Below are 20,975 nucleotides of genomic sequence, written 5' to 3' on the forward strand. Positions count from 1 at the left end.
GGGGGGAGTGTAGGAGTATGGGGGGTACTGTAGGAGTATGGGGGGCTACTGTAGGAGTATGGGGGGAGTGTAGGAGTATGGGGGGGTGTGTAGGAGTATGGGGGGGTGTGTAGGAGTATGGGGGGGGTACTGTAGGAGTATGGGGGGGTGTGTAGGAGTATGGGGGGGTGTGTAGGAGTATGGGGGGGTACTGTAGGAGTATGGGGGGAGTGTAGGAGTATGGGGGGGTACTGTAGGAGTATGGGGGGGAGTGTAGGAGTATGGGGGGAGTGTAGGAGTATGGGGGGGGGAAGTGTAGGAGTATGGGGGGGGGCAGTGTAGGAGTATGGGGGGGGAAGTGTAGGAGTATGGGGGGGTACTGTAGGAGTATGGGGAGGGGAGTGTAGCAGTATGGGGGGGTACTGTAGGAGTATGGGGGGGGAGTGTAGGAGTATGGGGGGGAGTGTAGGAGTATGGGGGGGCAGTGTAGGAGTATGGGGGGGCAGTGTAGGAGTATGGCGGGGGGAATGTAGGAATATGGGGGGGGCAGTGTAGGAGTATGGGGGGGGGAGTGTAGGAATATGGGGGGGCAGTGTAGGAGTATGGCGGGGGGAATGTAGGAGTATGGGGGGGCAGTGTAGGAGTATGGGGGGGGTGTAGGAGTATGGGGGGGGACAGTGTAGGAGTATGGGGGGGCAGTGTAGGAGTATGGGGGGGGAGTATCGGAGTATGGGGGGAGTATAGGAGTATGGGGGGGTGTACTGTAGGAGTATGGGGGTGAGTGTAGGAGTATGGGGGTGGAGTGTAGCAGTATGGGGGGTACTGTAGGAGTATGGGGGGCTACTGTAGGAGTATGGGGGGGGGGTACTGTCGGAGTATGGGGTGTTGGAGTGTAGGAGTATGGGGGAGTACTATAGGAGTATGGGGGGGATAGTGTCGGAGTATGGGGGAGGGAGTGTAGGAGTATGGGGGGGGGAGTGTAGGAGTATGGGGGGGAGTGTAGGAGTATGGGGGGGGGAGTGTAGGAGTATGGGGGGGGAGTGTAGGAGTATGAGGGGGAAGTGTCGGAGTATGGGGGGGGGAGTGTCGGAGTATGGGGGGGATTATAGGAGTATGGGGGGGGAGTGTAGGAGTATGGGGGGAGTGTAGGAGTATGGGGGGGGAGTGTAGGAGTATGGGGGGGGAGTGTAGGAGTATGGGGGAGTGGAGTGTAGGAGTATGGGGGGGGTACTGTAGGAGTATGGGGGGGGAGTGTAGGAGTATGGGGGGGAGTGTAGGAGTATGGGGGGGGAGTGTAGGAGTATGGGGGGGGAGTGTAGGAGTATGGGGGAGTGGAGTGTAGGAATATGGGGGGGGAGTGTAGGAGTATGGGGGGGTGTGTAGGAGTATGGGGGGGGAGTGTAGGAGTATGGGGGGGAGTGTAGGAGTATGGGGGGGAGTGTAGGAGTATGGGGCGGGAGTGTAGGAGTATGGGGGAGTGGAGTGTAGGAATATGGGGGGGGAGTGTAGGAGTGTGGGGGGGGGAGTGTAGAAGTATGGGGGGGTATTGTAGGAGTATGGGGGGGGTGGAGTGTAGGAGTATGGGGGGGGAGTGTCGGAGTATGTGGGGGTGGAGTGTAGGAATATGGGGGTGGAATGTAGGAGTATGGGGGGGGAGTGTAGGAGTATGGGGGGGGGAGTGTAGGAGTATGGGGGGGAGTGTAGGAGTATGGGGGGTACTGTAGGAGTATGGGGGGGTGGAGTGTAGGAGTATGGGGGGGAGTGTAGGAGTATGGGGGGGAGTGTAGGAGTATGGGGGGGTGGAGTGTAGGAGTATGGGGGGGAGTGTAGGAGTATGGGGGGGTACTGTAGGAGTATGGGGGGGTGGAGTGTAGGAGTATGGGGGGTGGAGTGTAGGAATATGGGGGGGAATGTAGGAGTATGGGGGAGGAGTGTAGGAGTATGGGGGGTCGAGTGTAGGAGTATGGGGGGGGAGTGTAGGAGTATGGGGGGGGGTGGATTGTACGAGTATGGGGGAGCGGGAGTGTCAGAGTACCGGGGGAGGGGCTGTCAGAGTATCGGGGTGTGGGAGCGTAGGGATATCTGAAAGGGGGGGGAGTGTCAGATTTTCGGGGGGGGGGGGAGTGTGACTGTCGGAATGGCTGAGGGGCGAGTGCAGGGGCTACTACTGGAGGTGAATGTTCAAAAATGAATGAACTAAAAATCCCCCGTCCCTGATGGCATCCATTGCAGAATATGAGGGAGGTACGTTACTGGGGGTGGGTGGAGGGAGAGCGTGATGGGGTGGCTGAGGTGTGGGGGGGCTGGGGATGGGTGTGTGGGGGGAGGGGAGAAATGGGGCAACAGAGACCTTAGGTGGAATTTGGCAAAAATTGGTGTTATAAGGAATTGCACATGGTGTGGAGATTATTGTAAAGAGAGGGAACTGAGAGCTGAGGGTCAGAGGGCCAGTGAGTTGTGGCCAAGCTTGTGGTATAGGCTGAAATTGGTCTACACTGAGAAGGGCCTGGGCTGTCACGCTGACAGTCAGTGCGGTTTGTAAAGCCCAGCTCATGTTGAACAGGCTCTAATTGACGGGTTATAAAAATGAAGGTATATTGATTATATATCAGACACGGTGAGTGGACCGAACGTTCGCAGGTATTGCACCTGTTGGTGCTCCGAGGGTAATGTTAGGTGACAGGACACCCAAAGGAAACAGGCTGAGCTCACCGCTGATCCACTCCTCCACTGCCACACGTCTTCCCCACCCCACCTTCTCTCTCTTCACTCCCCCTCTCATTTTTACCCTTCCCCTTCCCCCCTCCTCTGCATCTCTCCCTCCTCCTCTCTTCCTACTCCTTTCCCTTTCACTCCTTTCCTTTCTCCTCCTGTCACCTCTCCCTTCCTCCCCTCCTTCCCTGCCCATTAATTCTCCTTGACCTGAATTCCCCTTGGTCTTGACTCCCCTTGACTTCATGGGACATCGACTAGTGCTATAAAAGATGTGGCCACATGGTTAGGGACAGAAACAATGCTGGGGTAAATGATCTGATATGGAACTGAAGTGTGTGCACACAGTGGTGTGGCCCAGGGAGTCGTGATTTGGACACTGACACAAGTGGAATGATCAAAATTTGTTGTTGAGACCAAATTATGGACCATGTAAACGGGAAGAATATGGGAGGTTACAGGAGGACATGGAGAGGTTCGTGGAATGGGCAGATTGGTGGAAGATATTATTCCACGCAGCAAAATTTGAAGTGTATACATTGGGGGAAAAGCAAAATGAGAGGAAGTGGAGGGGCAGAAACCCTGAGGTGACAGAGAGAGTGCAGATAGAAAAGGAGCAGACAAAGCCAGGTAATGATTTTGTTTTATGCTTGGGGACATTGGAAGTGTCACCAAGGAGGGGATGTTGAATTTGCACGAGACATTGATCAAGCCACAGTGGTGTATTGTGTGCAGTCCTGGGGCAGCCCATTAGACCCATGGAAAGGGAGCAGCAAAGACTGCTGAGAATGACACCAGGAATGAGAGGTTGAGGCATAAAGATTAATTTTTACAGTAGAATAGGGAAGATTAAGAGGGTATTGAATTTCCACACCACGTCCTGCTCGCCCATCACGCCTTTCCTCCCGCACTGGCTCCCTGCCAACAATTTAAATTCCTCATCCCCCGTCTTCAGAGCTCTCCACGATTCACTTACCCTATCCCTCCCATACCTTCTCACCGTCTAACTCTGGCCCTCCCAGAGCACCACCATTCACTTCCTCGCCCAGCCAACCGCAAACTCAACAGCCATCCATTCAACCCAGGTTCCAGTCACATTCCCTACTTTCCTCTGTTATTGGATGTCCTATTGCCCTTGTGAAGTGCCTTGTTATTCTGTTGTTATGTAGTGCGACTGACTGACCACCACCATTTCTACAGGAGTATATCTGCAGACTCATTCCCTGTTCCCCCTGCTGTCTCCAGAGCTTCTTCAGAAGGTCCACCTACAGGCTGTGGGCAGTACCAGAGCATCCATGTGAGTACCCAACTCGTGTTATAGGGCACCGTGGAGGAGAGCCCTTCCAGCACCAAGATCATGACGCAGTCAGGAAGAGAGAAATTCTCCCCTTCACCCTTTGTCTTAAGTACACAAGAATGAGTGAATGTTGATCATTGTGGCCCAGAATGTGCAATTGGGGGAAGAGGACAATCTGAGCATTTACAGGATGATTGTGGTCCCGGTGCTGACCCCAAGGGTATTTGCGGGGTCAGTGGGAGGTATCTGACCAGCCTGGTTCTGGTGAGCGAACATAAGAACATCAGAAATAGGAACAGGAGTAGGCCATACAGCCCCTCGAGCCTGCTCCGCCATTCAATAAGATCATGGCTGATCTGATCATGGACTCAGCTCCACTTCCCCGCCCGCTCTCCATAACTCCTTATCCCCTTATCGCTCAAGAAACTGTCTATTAAATTTATTCAATGACCCAGCCTCCACAGCTCTCTGATACAGCAAATTCCACAGATTTACAACCCTCCGAGAGAAGAAATTCCTCCTCATCTCACTTTTAAATGGGTGGCCCCTTATTCTAAGACCATGTCCCCTAGTTCTAGTCTCCCCCATCAGTGGAAACATCCTCTCTGCATCCACCTTGTCAAGCCCCCTCATAATCTTATACGTTTCGATAAGATCATCTCTCATTCTTCTGAATGCCAATGAGTAGAGGCCCAACCTCCTCAACCTTTCCTCATAAGTCAACCCTTTCATCCCCGGAATCAACCTAGTGAACCTTCTCTGAACTGCCTCCAAAGCAAGTATATCCTTTCGTAAATATGGAAACCAAAACTGCACGCAGTATTCCAGGTGTGGCCTCACCAATACTATGTATAGCTGTAGCAAGACTTCCCTGCTTTTATACTCCATCCCCTTTGCAATAAAGGCCAAGATACCATTGGCCTTCCTGATCATTTGCAGTACCTGCATACTATTCTTTTGTGTATTATGCACAAGTACCCCCAGGTCCCGCTGAACTGCAGCACTTTGCAATCTTTCTCCATTTAAATAATAACTTGCTCTTTGATTTTTTCTGCCAAAGTGCATGACCTCACACTTTTCAACATTATACCCCATCTGCCAAATTTTTGCCCACTCACTTAGCCTGTCTATGTCCATTTGCAGATTTTTTGTGTCCTCCTCACACATTGCTTTTCCTCCCATCTTTGTATCGTCAGCAAACTTGGCTACGTTACACTCAGTCCCTTCTTCCAAGCCGTTAATATAGATTGTAAATAGTTGGGGTCCCAGCACTGATCCCTGTGGCACCCCACTAGTTACTGGTTGCCAACCAGAGAATGAACCATTTATCCCGACTCTCTGTTCTGTGTTAGTTAGCCAATCCTCTATCCATGCTAATATATTACCCCCAACCCCGTGAACTTTTATCTTGTGCAGTAATCTTTTATGTGGCACCTTGTCAAATGCCTTCAGGAAGTCCAAATACACCACATCCACTGGTTCCCCTTTATCCACCCTGTTCGTTACATCCTCAAAGAACTCCAGCAAATTTGTCAAACGTGACTTCCCCTTCATAAATCCATGCTGTCTCTGTTTGACCGAATTTTGCTTTTCCAAATGTCCTGCTACTGCTTCTTTAATAATGGACTCCAACATTTTCCCAACCACCGATGTTAGGCTAACTGGTCTATAGTTTCCTGCTTTTTGTCTGCCTCCTTTTTTTAAATAGGGGCATTACATTTGCAGTTTTCCAGTCTGTTGGGACCTCCCCAGAATCCAGGGAATTTTGGTAAATGTCACTGCAGGCAGCTCTCAGACACCGCTGGCCCAAACTGGTCAGCACCTATGGCTATCCAGGCATGCAACTCTTCCCCTATGCTCCGGTGGGACCCACACACACCTTTCAGAAGGTCAATACCGGACCTACCCGCTCCACACTTACACCACGTCCCACGGATGTAAGGGGTTCATGATCGCTGACCCCCCGCAAATCGACTCCCACTGCCATGGAGACCCCATACCAGTCAGTTTGAGCCACCTGTTCCCATTAAACAGCCAAGTTACCTTCTAATCTCAAACATTCTCCCTTATTCCAACTGCTTTCATTTTATCCACAAGGCTCTTGTGAGTTACGTTATCAAATGCCTTTTGCAGATCAAAATAGCCACATTACCCTTAACCAGCAATTCTCTTCACCCTTAAAGGATTTGAATAAACCTCTTCAGGTACGGTGCCAATAATTACTCCTGGTAAAGGGACTTGTATTGTTGCCCTTACATTGATTGTCCCGCTCTCCTACAGTCACTGTCACACCTCACGGCCTTTTAGAAACAGAGAAACATAGAAATTTACAGCGCAGAAGGAGGCCATTTCGGCCCATCGTGTCCGCGCCGGCCGACAAAGAGCCGCACGACCCTCGGTCAGCAGCCCGAAGGTTACATATAAACCTATGAACAATGAACAATGACGGAAAGGTAAAGAGCACCCAGCCCAACCAGTCCGCCTCACACAACTGCGACACCCCTTATACTGAAACATTCCACACTCCACCCCAACCGGAGCCATGTGATCTCCTGGGAGAGGCAAAAACCAGATAAAAACCCAGGCCAATTTAGGAAGAAAAAATCTGGGAAAATTCCTCTCCGACCCATCCAGGCGATCGACACTAGTGCAGGAGATCACCCTGGCCCTGGAGATCAATCTATTCCCTGCAGCACTTATCATTACACCATTATGGTCACAGGATTTGTTTTCTGACCCTGTCTGAATGTTTCAAACTCAATTTATCGAGTTGCCAAGAGTCTCTCTTTTACATTTCACGATGTGCTCTCTGAACTGCGGGCCTGATTCCTGTGGTATGTTCAAGGGGCTGTTTAAATAATGCTGGCTCCTGCCTGGCATTCTTTGTGTTTGGACACGACACGTCTTGCTTTTCACGACCACCGGACATCTCAAAGCGCTTTACAGCCAATGAAGTACACCCACTGTTGTAATTCCTACATTACACAGTGACTACACTCCAAAATTATTTCATTGGCTGTAAAGCGCTTTGAGACATCCGGTGGTCGTGAAAGGCGCTATATAAATGCAAATCTTTGGGGCCGAATTTGGTCAAGGCCTCCGGCCGCACAAATGCCGCCCAAAGTGCTGCCGATAGCCGGCGAGGTCCCTGACGGTTCTTTGGGCGGGATTTTCATCACCGAGGTCCCTCAAAGGTCAGCGGGTGGGAAATCATCGACGTACGCCACCAGTCTGGGCAGCAACGGGCGGGAGGTCCCATTCTCGGCGCAGAGGCGCTTACTGCCCAAGTGCCGCCGAGGATGGAGTCGGGCCCACGGTGGTCGAAGAGCTGGAAAAAAAATCATCGGGAAAAGATTAAAAACAATCGGACGACCTTCAGGGGGCCCCATCCAGGTAAGCCGCTGTGGAAAAAATATATATAAAATGTTCACTAATCTCTTTTTCAAGATCTTCAGACTCACCGTCGGGGACAGTAGGTGGGGCAGTGGGGAAGGAGTGGGCGGGAGTAGGCGGGCAGTGGGGTGACAGCGGGGTGGCTGGGAGGGTCTGTGGGCTGGCAGTGGACGGGCAGCGGGGGCGTGGGCAGGGCAGTGGGTGGGCAGCGGGGGCGTGGGCGGGGCAGTGGGCGGGGCACGGGGGGGGGAGTGGACGGGGCAATGGGCTGCCGGTGGGGGGAGTGGGCGGGGCAGTGGGGAGAGTGGGCGGGGCAGTGGGCGGGGCACTGGGGGGGAGTGGACGGGGCAGTGGGCGGGCAGTGGGGGGAGTGGGCGGGGCAGTGGGGAGAGTGGGCGGGGCAGTGAGCGGGGAGTGGGGGAGAGTGGGTGGGCAGTGGGCGGGTCAGTGGGGGGGCAATGAGCAAGCAGTGGGCGGGTCAGTCGGGGGTGTGGGTGGGCAGTGGGGGGGAGTGGGCGGGCAGTGGGCAGTCAGTGGGCAGGTAATGGGCGGGCAGTGAGTGGGGAGTGGGGGGAATGGGCGGGGCAGTCACGGGGCTGTGGGCGGGGCAGTGGGCAGGGAGTGAGGGGCAGTGGGCGGGGCAGTGGGAGGGGAGTGGCGACAGTGGGCAGGGAGTGGGAGGCAGTGGGCGGGGCAGTGTGTGGAGGAAGGAGATTGAAGTTGTCGTGTTTGTGTCTGTCCCCAGGTTGCAGCAGCTGACAGAGGATGAATACGATGATGTGCAGCCCGTGGAGTTGCTCAGCAAGAGCACAAGGGCACTCAGTCTCCCCCCTCCGAAGCCACCTTTCAAACCGGGCAGCAAGATGGAAGGTATGGAAATTCTCAGAGCACAGTTACAGCTCAATCGTTGGTCAAAGTCAGTCAATTAGAATGGAGAACAGGCAGACAAGACACGACAACTTCGATGCATGTGGGCAAAATTCAGAATACTGTCTGCTGCTCTGGGTAACCTATCATCAGGGGGTCGCCTATTGATTGGAGGCTGCGAAGGGCTCCAGGTTACCAGGGAATAATCACATGCTCAGGGTCGTTTCTCCATCACTGCCTGGCTGGATTACCGCCTGTTACAGACACGCCTGATCTTCATCTCATTGGTTTCCGAATAAATGAAGACCAGGCGTGTTCTACAACATGTGAGTGATCCACTTGATCATATTGAACCCCAGTTTTCAAAAGAGAAAAAATTGAGGAAGGACAAGATCCAGATCTGATAAATATGGTAAGATTGGACAGTGAGAGATGTGATTGGACAGTGAGAGACGTGTAATGTGCTGTATTGAGATGTTTAACCCGGTCATGCATTCCCTGTCTTTCAGAGGAGCTTTATGACGATATTGATGGGATCCCTGATGATTTCCCCGACCCACCGCCAGAATTGAGGTAGGGCTCAGTGTCCAGCCTGGTGAACAGTGCACCCTGGGGCCTTGGTCACAGCTCCCAGCACAATGACCACCATGTGCGCATTGCCATTCACATGGTCACACCGCACTTTCCAGCATACCGCGGAACTCTGCTCACTCTGCGCAATTTACTGTGGAAATGCTCCCTCTCCCTCTCCATCGCTCTGTCCCTCTCTCTGTACCCCCCCTCTCTGTGCCACCCCCTCCCTCTCTCTGTGCCCCCTCCCTCTCTCTGTGCCCCTTCCTCTCTCTGTGCTCCCCCTCCCTCTCTCTGTGCCTCCCATCTTCTCTCTGTGCCCCCCTCCCTCTCTATGTGCCCCCCTCCCTCTCTGTGCCCCCATTCTCTCTCTGTGCCCCCCTCCCTCTCTCTGTGCCCCCCCCTCCCTCTCTCTGTGCCCCCCTCCCTCTCTCTGTGCGCCCCTCCCTCTCTGTGCCCCCTCTCTCTCTCTGTGCCCCCTCCCTCTCTCTGTGCCCCCCTCCCTCTCTGTGCCCTCACTCCCTCTCTCTGTGCACCCTCCCTCTCTCTGTGCCCCCTCCCTCACTCTGTGCCCCCTCCCTCTCTCTGTGCTCCCCTCCCTCTCTCTGTGCCCCCTCCCTCTCTTTGTGCCCCCCTCCCTCTCTCTGTGCCACTTCCTCTTTCTGTGACCCCTCCCTCTCTCTGTGCCCCCCTCCCTCTCTGTGCCCCCCCTCCCTCTGTGGCCCCCTCCCTCAATCTGTGCCCCCCTCCCTCTCTCTGTGCCCCCTCCCTCTCTCTGTGCCCCCACTCCCTCTCTCTGTGCCCCCCTCCCTCTCTCTGTGCCCTCTCCCTCTCTCTGTGCCCCCCCTCCCTCTCTGTGCCCCCCTCCCTCTCTCTGTGCCCCCTCCCTCTCTCTGTGCCCCCTTCCTCTTTCTGTGACCCCTCCCTCTCTCTGTGCCCCCCTCCCTCTCTGTGCCCCCCCTCCCTCTGTGGCCCCCTCCCTCAATCTGTGCCCCCCTCCCTCTCTCTGTGCCCCCTCCCTCTGTCTGTGCCCCCCTCCCTCTCTCTGTGCCCCCTCCCTCTCTCTGTGCCTACCCTCCCTCTCTCTGTGCCCCCCTCCCTCTCTCTGTGCCCCACTCCCTCTCTCTGTGCCCCCCCTCCCTCTCTGTGCCCCCCTCCCTCTCTCTGTGCCCCCTCCCTCTCTCTGTGCCCCCTCCCTCTCTCTGTGCCCCCCTCCCTCTCTCTGTGCCCCCCTCCCTCTCTGTGCCCCCCTCCCTCTGTGGTCCCCTCCCTCAATCTCTGTCCCCCTCCCTCTCTCTGTGCCGCCCTCCCTCTCTCTGTGCCCCCATCCCTCTGTGTCCCCTCCCTCTCTCTGTGCCCCCCTCCCTCTCTCTGTGCCCCCCCTCCCTCTCTGTTCCCCCCTCCCTCTCTCTGTGCCCCCTTCCCTCTCTCTGTGCCATCCTCTCTCTTTGCCCCCCCTTCCTCTCTCTGTGCCCCCTCCCTCTCTCTGTGCCCCCTCCCTCACTCTGTGCCCCCCCTACCTCACTGTGCCCCCCTCCCTCTCTGCGCCCCCCTCCCTCTCTCTGTGGTCCCCTCCCTCAATCTGTGCCCCCTCCCTCTCTCTGTGCCCCCCTCCCTCTCTCTGTGGCCCCCTCCCTCAATGTGTGCCCCTCTCCCTCTCGCTGTGCCCCCTCTCTCTCTCTGTGCCCTCTCCCTCTCTCTGTGCCCCCCTCCCTCTCTCTGTGCCCCCTCTCTCTCTCTGTGCCCCCTCCCTCTCTGTGCCCCCCTCCCTCTCTCTGTGCCCCCCTCCCTCTCAGTGCCCCCCTCCCTCTCAGTGCCCCCCTCCCTCTCTCTGTGCCCCCCCTCCCTCTCTCTGTGTCCCCTCCCTCTCTCTGTGCCCCCCTCCCTCTCTCTGTGCCCCCCTCCCTCTCTCTGTGCACCCCCTCGCTCTCTCTGTGCCCCCCTCCCTGTTCCCCCCTCCCTCTCTCTGTGCCCTCCCCCTCCCTCTCTGTGCCCCCATCCTCTCTCTTTGCCCCTCTCCCTCTCTATTTGCCCCCATCCTCTCTCTGTGCCCCCCTCCCTCTCTCTGTGCCCCCTCCCTCTCTCTGTGCCCCCCTCCCTCACTCTGTGCCCCCCTCCCTCTCTCTGTGCCCCCTTCCCTCTCTCTGTGCCCTCCTCCCTCTCTCTGTGCCCTCCTCCCTCTCTCTGTGCCCTCTCCCACTCTCTGTGCCCCGCCTCCGTCTCTCTCTGCCCCCCTCCCTCTCTCTGTGCCCCCTCCCTCTCTGTGCCCCCCTCCCTCTCTCTTTGCCCCCCTCCCTCTCTCTGTGCCCCCCATCTTCTCTCTGTGCCCCCCCTCCCTCTCTCTGTGCCCCCAGTCTCTCTCTGTGCCCCCCTCCCTCACTCTATGCCCCCCCCTCTCTCTGTGCCCCCTCCCTCTCTATGTGCCCCCCTCCCTCTCTGTGCCCCCCTCCCTCTCTCTGTGCCCCCCTCCCTCTCTCTGTGCCCCCCTCCCTCTCTCTGTGCTCCCTCCCTCTCTCTCTGCCCCCCTCCCTCTCTCTGTGGCCCCCTCCCTCTCTGTGCCCCCCTCCCGCTCTCTGTGGCCTACTCCCTCAATCTATGCCCCCCTCCCTCTCACTGTGCCCGCTTCCCTCTCTCTGTGCCCCCCTCTCTCTGTGCCCCCTCCCTCTCTCTGTGCCCCCCTCTCTCTCTCTGTGCCCCCCTCCCTCTCTCTGTGCCCCCCTCCATCTCTCTGTGCCCCCCTCCCTCTCTCTGTGCCCCCTCCCTCTCTCTGTGTCCCCCCTCTCTCTCTCTGTGCCCCCTCCCACTCTCTGTGCCCCCCTCCCTCTCTCTTTGCCCCCCCTCCCTCTCTCTGTGCCCTCCTCCCTCTCTCTGTGCACCCCCTCCCTCTCTCTGTGCCTCCTCTCCCTCTCTCTGTGCCCCCCTCCCTCTCTCTGTGCCCCGCTCCCTCTCTGTGCCCCCCTCCCTCTCTCTTTGCCCCCCTCCCTCTCTCTGGGCCCCCCATCCTCCCTCTGTGCCCCCCTCCCTCTCTCTGTGCCCCCTCCCTCTCTCTGTGCCCCCTCCCTCACTCTGTGCCCCCCCTCTCTCTGTGCCCCCCCTCTCTGTGCCCCCCTCCCTCTCTCTGTACCCCCCTCTCTCTCTGTGCCCCCCTCCCTCTCTCTGTGCCCCCCTCCCTCTCATTGTGCCCTCCCTCTCTCTGTGCCCCCTCCCTCTCTCTGTGCCCCCCTCCCTCTCTCTGTGCCCCCCTCCCTCTCTGTGCCCCTCTCCCTCTCTCTGTGGCCCCCTCCCTCTCTCTGTGCACCCCTCCCTCTCTCTGTGCCCCCCTCCCTCTCTCTGTGCCCCTCCCTCTCTCTGTGCCCCCTCCATCTCTTTGTGCCCCCCCTCCCTCTCTCTGTGCCCCCCTCCCTCTCTCTGTGCCCCCTCCCTCTCTCTGTGCCCCCTCCCTCTCTGTGTCCCCCTCCCTGTGCCCCCTCCCTCTCTCTGTGCTCCCTCCCTCTGTGCCCCCCATCCTCTCTCTTTGCCCCCCTCCCTCTCTCTGTGCCCCCATCCTCTCTCTGTGCTCCCCTTCCCTCTCTCTGTGCCCCCTCCCTCTCTCTGTGCTCCCCCTCACTCTATGCCCTCCCTCCCTCTCTCTGTGCCCCCCTCCCTCTCTCTGTGCCCCCTCCCTCTCTCTGTGCCCCCCTCCCTCACTCTGTACCCCCCTCCCTCTCTCTGTGCTCCCCTCCCTCTCTATGTGCCCCCCTCCCTCTCTGTGCCCCCCTCCCTCTCTTTGTGCCCACCTGCATCTCTCTGTGCCCCCATCCTCTCTCTGTGCTCCCCTTCCCTCTCTCTGTGCCCCCATCCCTCTCTGTGCCCCCCTCTCTCTCTGTGCCCCCCTCCCTCTCTCTGTGCCCCCCTCCCTCACTCTGTACCCCCCTCCCTCTCTCTGTGCCCCGCTCCCTCTCTATGTGCCCCCCTCCCTCTCTCTGTGCCCCCCTTTCTGTGCCCCCTCCCTCTCTCTGTGCCCCCTCCCTCGATCTGTGCCCCCACTCCCTCTCTCTGTGCCCCCCTCCCTCTCTCTGTGCCCTCTCCCTCTCTCTGTGCCCCCCCTCCCTCTCTGTGCCCCCCTCCCTCTCTCTGTGCCCCCTCCCTCTCTCTGTGCCCCCTTCCTCTTTCTGTGACCCCTCCCTCTCTCTGTGCCCCCCTCCCTCTCTGTGCCCCCCCTCCCTCTGTGGCCCCCTCCCTCAATCTGTGCCCCCCTCCCTCTCTCTGTGCCCCCTCCCTCTGTCTGTGCCCCCCTCCCTCTCTCTGTGCCCCCTCCCTCTCTCTGTGCCTACCCTCCCTCTCTCTGTGCCCCCTCCCTCTCTCTGTGCCCCACTCCCTCTCTCTGTGCCCCCCCTCCCTCTCTGTGCCCCCCTCCCTCTCTCTGTGCCCCCTCCCTCTCTCTGTGCCCCCTCCCTCTCTCTGTGCCCCCTCCCTCTCTCTGTGCCCCCCTCCCTCTCTCTGTGCCCCCCTCCCTCTCTGTGCCCCCCTCCCTCTGTGGTCACCTCCCTCAATCTCTGTCCCCCTCCCTCTCTCTGTGCCGCCCTCCCTCTCTCTGTGCCCCCATCCCTCTGTGTCCCCTCCCTCTCTCTGTGCCCCCCTCCCTCTCTCTGTGCCCCCCCTCCCTCTCTGTTCCCCCCTCCCTCTCTCTGTGCCCCCTTCCCTCTCTCTGTGCCATCCTCTCTCTTTGCCCCCCCTTCCTCTCTCTGTGCCCCCTCCCTCTCTCTGTGCCCCCTCCCTCACTCTGTGCCCCCCCTACCTCACTGTGCCCCCCTCCCTCTCTGCGCCCCCCTCCCTCTCTCTGTGGTCCCCTCCCTCAATCTGTGCCCCCTCCCTCTCTCTGTGCCCCCCTCCCTCTCTCTGTGGCCCCCTCCCTCAATGTGTGCCCCTCTCCCTCTCGCTGTGCCCCCTCTCTCTCTCTGTGCCCCCTCCCTCTCTCTGTGCCCCCCTCCCTCTCTCTGTGCCCCCTCTCTCTCTCTGTGCCCCCTCCCTCTCTCTGTGCCCCCCTCCCTCTCTCTGTGCCCCCCTCCCTCTCAGTGCCCCCCTCCCTCTCAGTGCCCCCCTCCCTCTCTCTGTGCCCCCCCTCCCTCTCTCTGTGTCCCCTCCCTCTCTCTGTGCCCCCCTCCCTCTCTCTGTGCCCCCCTCCCTCTCGCTGTGCACCCCCTCTCTCTCTCTGTGCCCCCCTCCCTGTTCCCCCCTCCCTCTCTCTGTGCCCTCCCCCTCCCTCTCTGTGCCCCCATCCTCTCTCTTTGCCCCCCTCCCTCTCTCTTTGCCCCCATCCTCTCTCTGTGCCCCCCTCCCTCTCTCTGTGCCCCCTCCCTCTCTCTGTGCCCCCCTCCCTCACTCTGTGCCCCCCTCCCTCTCTCTGTGCCCCCTTCCCTCTCTCTGTGCCCTCCTCCCTCTCTCTGTGCCCTCCTCCCTCTCTCTGTGCCCTCTCCCACTCTCTGTGCCCCGCCTCCCTCTCTCTCTGCCCCCCTCCCTCTCTCTGTGCCCCCTCCCTCTCTGTGCCCCCCTCCCTCTCTCTTTGCCCCCCTCCCTCTCTCTGTGCCCCCCATCTTCTCTCTGTGCCCCCCCTCCCTCTCTCTGTGCCCCCAGTCTCTCTCTGTGCCCCCCTCCCTCACTCTATGCCCCCCCCCTCTCTGTGCCCCCTCCCTCTCTATGTGCCCCCCTCCCTCTCTGTGCCCCCCTCCCTCTCTCTGTGCCCCCCTCCCTCTCTCTGTGCCCCCCTCCCTCTCTCTGTGCTCCCTCCCTCTCTCTCTGCCCCCCTCCCTCTCTCTGTGGCCCCCTCCCTCTCTGTGCCCCCCTCCCGCTCTCTGTGGCCTACTCCCTCAATCTATGCCCCCCTCCCTCTCACTGTGCCCGCTTCCCTCTCTCTGTGCCCCCCTCTCTCTGTGCCCCCTCCCTCTCTCTGTGCCCCCCTCTCTCTCTCTGTGCCCCCCTCCCTCTCTCTGTGCCCCCCTCCCTCTCTCTGTGCCCCCCTCCCTCTCTCTGTGCCCCCTCCCTCTCTCTGTCCCCCCCTCCCTCTCTCTGTGCCCCCTCCCACTCTCTGTGCCCCCCTCCCTCTCTCTTTGCCCCCCCTCCCTCTCTCTGTGCCCTCCTCCCTCTCTCTGTGCACCCCCTCCCTCTCTCTGTGCCTCCTCTCCCTCTCTCTGTGCCCCCCTCCCTCTCTCTGTGCCCCGCTCCCTCTCTGTGCCCCCCTCCCTCTCTCTTTGCCCCCCTCCCTCTCTCTGGGCCCCCCATCCTCCCTCTGTGCCCCCCTCCCTCTCTCTGTGCCCCCTCCCTCTCTCTGTGCCCCCTCCCTCACTCTGTGCCCCCCCTCTCTCTGTGCCCCCCCTCTCTGTGCCCCCCTCCCTCTCTCTGTACCCCCCTCCCTCTCTCTGTGCCCCCCTCCCTCTCTCTGTGCCCCCCTCCCTCTCATTGTGCCCTCCCTCTCTCTGTGCCCCCTCCCTCTCTCTGTGCCCCCCTCCCTCTCTCTGTGCCCCCCTCCCTCTCTGTGCCCCTCTCCCTCTCTCTGTGGCCCCCTCCCTCTCTCTGTGCACCCCTCCCTCTCTCTGTGCCCCCCTCCCTCTCTCTGTGCCCCTCCCTCTCTCTGTGCCCCCTCCATCTCTTTGTGCCCCCCCTCCCTCTCTCTGTGCCCCCCTCCCTCTCTCTGTGCCCCCTCCCTCTCTCTGTGCCCCCTCCCTCTCTGTGTCCCCCTCCCTGTGCCCCCTCCCTCTCTCTGTGCTCCCTCCCTCTGTGACCCCATCCTCTCTCTTTGCCCCCCTCCCTCTCTCTGTGCCCCCATCCTCTCTCTGTGCTCCCCTTCCCTCTCTCTGTGCCCCCTCCCTCTCTCTGTGCTCCCCCTCACTCTATGCCCTCCCTCCCTCTCTCTGTGCCCCCCTCCCTCTCTCTGTGCCCCCTCCCTCTCTCTGTGCCCTCCTCCCTCACTCTGTACCCCCCTCCCTCTCTCTGTGCTCCCCTCCCTCTCTATGTGCCCCCCTCCCTCTCTGTGCCCCCCTCCCTCTCTTTGTGCCCACCTGCATCTCTCTGTGCCCCCATCCTCTCTCTGTGCTCCCCTTCCCTCTCTCTGTGCCCCCATCCCTCTCTGTGCCCCCCTCTCTCTCTGTGCCCCCCTCCCTCTCTCTGTGCCCCCCTCCCTCACTCTGTACCCCCCTCCCTCTCTCTGTGCCCCCCTCCCTCTCTCTGTGCCCCCTCCCTCTCTCTGTGCCTACCCTCCCTCTCTCTGTGCCCCCCTCCCTCTCTCTGTGCCCCACTCCCTCTCTCTGTGCCCCCCCTCCCTCTCTGTGCCCCCCTCCCTCTCTCTGTGCCCCCTCCCTCTCTCTGTGCCCCCTCCCTCTCTCTGTGCCCCCCTCCCTCTCTCTGTGCCCCCCTCCCTCTCTCTGTGCCCCCCTCCCTCTCTGTGCCCCCCTCCCTCTGTGGTCCCCTCCCTCAATCTCTGTCCCCCTCCCTCTCTCTGTGCCGCCCTCCCTCTCTCTGTGCCCCCATCCCTCTGTGTCCCCTCCCTCTCTCTGTGCCCCCCTCCCTCTCTCTGTGCCCCCCCTCCCTCTCTGTTCCCCCCTCCCTCTCTCTGTGCCCCCTTCCCTCTCTCTGTGCCATCCTCTCTCTTTGCCCCCCCTTCCTCTCTCTGTGCCCCCTCCCTCTCTCTGTGCCCCCTCCCTCACTCTGTGCCCCCCCTACCTCACTGTGCCCCCCTCCCTCTCTGCGCCCCCCTCCCTCTCTCTGTGGTCCCCTCCCTCAATCTGTGCCCCCTCCCTCTCTCTGTGCCCCCCTCCCTCTCTCTGTGGCCCCCTCCCTCAATGTGTGCCCCTCTCCCTCTCGCTGTGCCCCCTCTCTCTCTCTGTGCCCCCTCCCTCTCTCTGTGCCCCCCTCCCTCTCTCTGTGCCCCCTCTCTCTCTCTGTGCCCCCTCCCTCTCTCTGTGCCCCCCTCCCTCTCTCTGTGCCCCCCTCCCTCTCAGTGCCCCCCTCCCTCTCAGTGCCCCCCTCCCTCTCTCTGTGCCCCCCCTCCCTCTCTCTGTGTCCCCTCCCTCTCTCTGTGCCCCCTCCCTCTCTCTGTGCCCCCCTCCCTCTCTCTGTGCACCCCCTCTCTCTCTCTGTGCCCCCCTCCCTGTTCCCCCCTCCCTCTCTCTGTGCCCTCCCCCTCCCTCTCTGTGCCCCCATCCTCTCTCTTTGCCCCCCTCCCTCTCTCTGTGCCCCCCTCCCTCACTCTGTGCCCCCTCCCTCTCTCTGTGCCCCCTTCCCTCTCTCTGTGCCCTCCTCCCTCTCTCTGTGCCCTCCTCCCTCTCTCTGTGCCCTCTCCCACTCTCTGTGCCCCGCCTCCCTCTCTCTCTGCCCCCCTCCCTCTCTCTGTGCCCCCTCCCTCTCTGTGCCCCCCTCCCTCTCTCTTTGCCCCCCTCCCTCTCTCTGTGCCCCCCATCTTCTCTCTGTGCCCCCCCTCCCTCTCTCTGTGCCCCCAGTCTCTCTCTGTGCCCCCCTCCCTCACTCTATGCCCCCCCCTCTCTCTGTGCCCCCTCCCTCTCTATGTGCCCCCCTCCCTCTCTGTGCCCCCCTCCCTCTCTCTGTGCCCCCCTCCCTCTCTGTGCCCCCCTCCCTCTCTCTGTGCTCCCTCCCTCTCTCTCTGCCCCCCTCCCTCTCTCTGTGGCCCCCTCCCTCTCTGTGCCCCCCTCCCGCTCTCTGTGGCCTACTCCCTCAATCTATGCCCCCCTCCCTCTCACTGTGCCCGCTTCCCTCTCTCTGTGCCCCCCTCTCTCTGTGCCCCCTCCCTCTCTCTGTGCCCCCCTCTCTCTCTCTGTGCCCCCCTCCCTCTCTCTGTGCCCCCCTCCCTCTCTCTGTGCCCCCCTCCCTCTCTCTGTGCCCCCTCCCTCTCTCTGTGTCCCCCCTCCCTCTCTCTGTGCCCCCTCCCACTCTCTGTGCCCCCCTCCCTCTCTCTTTGCCCCCCCTCCCTCTCTCTCTGTGCACCCCCTCCCTCTCTCTGTGCCTCCTCTCCCTCTCTCTGTGCCCCCCACCCTCTCTCTGTGCCCCGCTCCCTCTCTGTGCCCCCCTCTCTCTTTGCCCCCCTCCCTCTCTCTGGGCCCCCCATCCTCCCTCTGTGCCCCCCTCCCTCTCTCTGTGCCCCCTCCCTCTCTCTGTGCCCCCCCTCTCTCTGTGCCCCCCCCTCTCTGTGCCCCCCTCCCTCTCTCTGTACCCCCCTCCCTCTCTCTGTGCCCCCCTCCCTCTCTCTGTGCCCCCCTCCCTCTCATTGTGCCCTCCCTCTCTCTGTGCCCCCTCCCTCTCTCTGTGCCCCCCTCCCTCTCTCTGTGCCCCCCTCCCTCTCTGTGCCCCTCTCCCTCTCTCTGTGGCCCCCTCCCTCTCTCTGTGCACCCCTCCCTCTCTCTGTGCCCCCCTCCCTCTCTCTGTGCCCCTCCCTCTCTCTGTGCGCCCTCCATCTCTTTGTGCCCCCCTCCCTCTCTCTGTGCCCCCCTCCCTCTCTCTGTGCCCCCTCCCTCTCTCTGTGCCCCCTCCCTCTCTGTGTCCCCCTCCCTGTGCCCCCTCCCTCTCTCTGTGCTCCCTCCCTCTGTGCCCCCCATCCTCTCTCTTTGCCCCCCTCCCTCTCTCTGTGCCCCCATCCTCTCTCTGTGCTCCCCTTCCCTCTCTCTGTGCCCCCTCCCTCTCTCTGTGCTCCCCCTCACTCTATGCCCTCCCTCCCTCTCTCTGTGCCCCCCTCCCTCTCTCTGTGCCCCCTCCCTCTCTCTGTACCCCCCTCCCTCTCTCTGTGCTCCCCTCCCTCTCTATGTGTCCCCCGCCCTCTCTGTGCCCCCCTCCCTCTCTTTGTGCCCACCTGCATCTCTCTGTGCCCCCATCCTCTCTCTGTGCTCCCCTTCCCTCTCTCTGTGCCCCCATCCCTCTCTGTGCCCCCCTCTCTCTCTGTGCCCCCCTCCCTCTCTCTGTGCCCCCCTCCCTCACTCTGTACCCCCCTCCCTCTCTCTGTGCCCCGCTCCCTCTCTATGTGCCCCCCTCCCTCTCTCTGTGCCCCCCTTTCTGTGCCCCCTCCCTCTCTCTGTGCCCCCTCCCTCTCTCTGTGCCCCCACTCCCTCTCTCTGTGCCCCCCTCCCTCTCTCTGTGCCCTCTCCCTCTCTCTGTGCCCCCCCTCCCTCTCTGTGCCCCCCTCCCTCTCTCTGTGCCCCCTCCCTCTCTCTGTGCCCCCTTCCTCTTTCTGTGACCCCTCCCTCTCTCTGTGCCCCCCTCCCTCTCTGTGCCCCCCCTCCCTCTGTGGCCCCCTCCCTCAATCTGTGCCCCCCTCCCTCTCTCTGTGCCCCCTCCCTCTGTCTGTGCCCCCCTCCCTCTCTCTGTGCCCCCTCCCTCTCTCTGTGCCTACCCTCCCTCTCTCTGTGCCCCCTCCCTCTCTCTGTGCCCCACTCCCTCTCTCTGTGCCCCCCCTCCCTCTCTGTGCCCCCCTCCCTCTCTCTGTGCCCCCTCCCTCTCTCTGTGCCCCCTCCCTCTCTCTGTGCCCCCCTCCCTCTCTCTGTGCCCCCCTCCCTCTCTCTGTGCCCCCCTCCCTCTCTGTGCCCCCCTCCCTCTGTGGTCCCCTCCCTCAATCTCTGTCCCCCTCCCTCTCTCTGTGCCGCCCTCCCTCTCTCTGTGCCCCCATCCCTCTGTGTCCCCTCCCTCTCTCTGTGCCCCCCTCCCTCTCTCTGTGCCCCCCCTCCCTCTCTGTTCCCCCCTCCCTCTCTCTGTGCCCCCTTCCCTCTCTCTGTGCCATCCTCTCTCTTTGCCCCCCCTTCCTCTCTCTGTGCCCCCTCCCTCTCTCTGTGCCACCTCCCTCACTCTGTGCCCCCCCTACCTCACTGTGCCCCCCTCCCTCTCTGCGCCCCCCTCCCTCTCTCTGTGGTCCCCTCCCTCAATCTGTGCCCCCTCCCTCTCTCTGTGCCCCCTCCCTCTCTCTGTGGCCCCCTCCCTCAATGTGTGCCCCTCTCCCTCTCGCTGTGCCCCCTCTCTCTCTCTGTGCCCCCTCCCTCTCTCTGTGCCCCCCTCCCTCTCTCTGTGCCCCCTCTCTCTCTCTGTGCCCCCTCCCTCTCTCTGTGCCCCCCTCCCTCTCTCTGTGCCCCCCTCCCTCTCAGTGCCACCCTCCCTCTCAGTGCCACCCTCCCTCTCTCTGTGCCCCCCCTCCCTCTCTCTGTGTCCCCTCCCTCTCTCTGTGCCCCCCTCCCTCTCTCTGTGCCCCCCTCCCTCTCTCTGTGCACCCCCTCTCTCTCTCTGTGCCCCCCTCCCTGTTCCCCCCTCCCTCTCTCTGTGCCCTCCCCCTCCCTCTCTGTGCCCCCATCCTCTCTCTTTGCCCCCCTCCCTCTCTCTTTGCCCCCATCCTCTCTCTGTGCCCCCCTCCCTCTCTCTGTGCCCCCTCCCTCTCTCTGTGCCCCCCTCCCTCACTCTGTGCCCCCCTCCCTCTCTCTGTGCCCCCTTCCCTCTCTCTGTGCCCTCCTCCCTCTCTCTGTGCCCTCCTCCCTCTCTCTGTGCCCTCTCCCACTCTCTGTGCCCCGCCTCCCTCTCTCTCTGCCCCCCTCCCTCTCTCTGTGCCCCCTCCCTCTCTGTGCCCCCCTCCCTCTCTCTTTGCCCCCCTCCCTCTCTCTGTGCCCCCCATCTTCTCTCTGTGCCCCCCCTCCCTCTCTCTGTGCCCCCAGTCTCTCTCTGTGCCCCCCTCCCTCACTCTATGCCCCCCCCTCTCTCTGTGCCCCCTCCCTCTCTATGTGCCCCCCTCCCTCTCTGTGCCCCCCTCCCTCTCTCTGTGCCCCCCTCCCTCTCTCTGTGCCCCCCTCCCTCTCTCTGTGCTCCCTCCCTCTCTCTCTGCCCCCCTCCCTCTCTCTGTGGCCCCCTCCCTCTCTGTGCCCCCCTCCCGCTCTCTGTGGCCTACTCCCTCAATCTATGCCCCCCTCCCTCTCACTGTGCCCGCTTCCCTCTCTCTGTGCCCCCCTCTCTCTGTGCCCCCTCCCTCTCTCTGTGCCCCCCTCTCTCTCTCTGTGCCCCCCTCCCTCTCTCTGTGCCCCCCTCCCTCTCTCTGTGCCCCCCTCCCTCTCTCTGTGCCCCCTCCCTCTCTCTGTGTCCCCCCTCCCTCTCTCTGTGCCCCCTCCCACTCTCTGTGCCCCCCTCCCTCTCTCTGTGCCCCGCTCCC

This window comes from Pristiophorus japonicus, chromosome 18 (genome assembly GCF_044704955.1).
Source record: "Pristiophorus japonicus isolate sPriJap1 chromosome 18, sPriJap1.hap1, whole genome shotgun sequence".
In the NCBI taxonomy this organism is placed as follows: Eukaryota; Metazoa; Chordata; class Chondrichthyes; family Pristiophoridae; genus Pristiophorus; species Pristiophorus japonicus.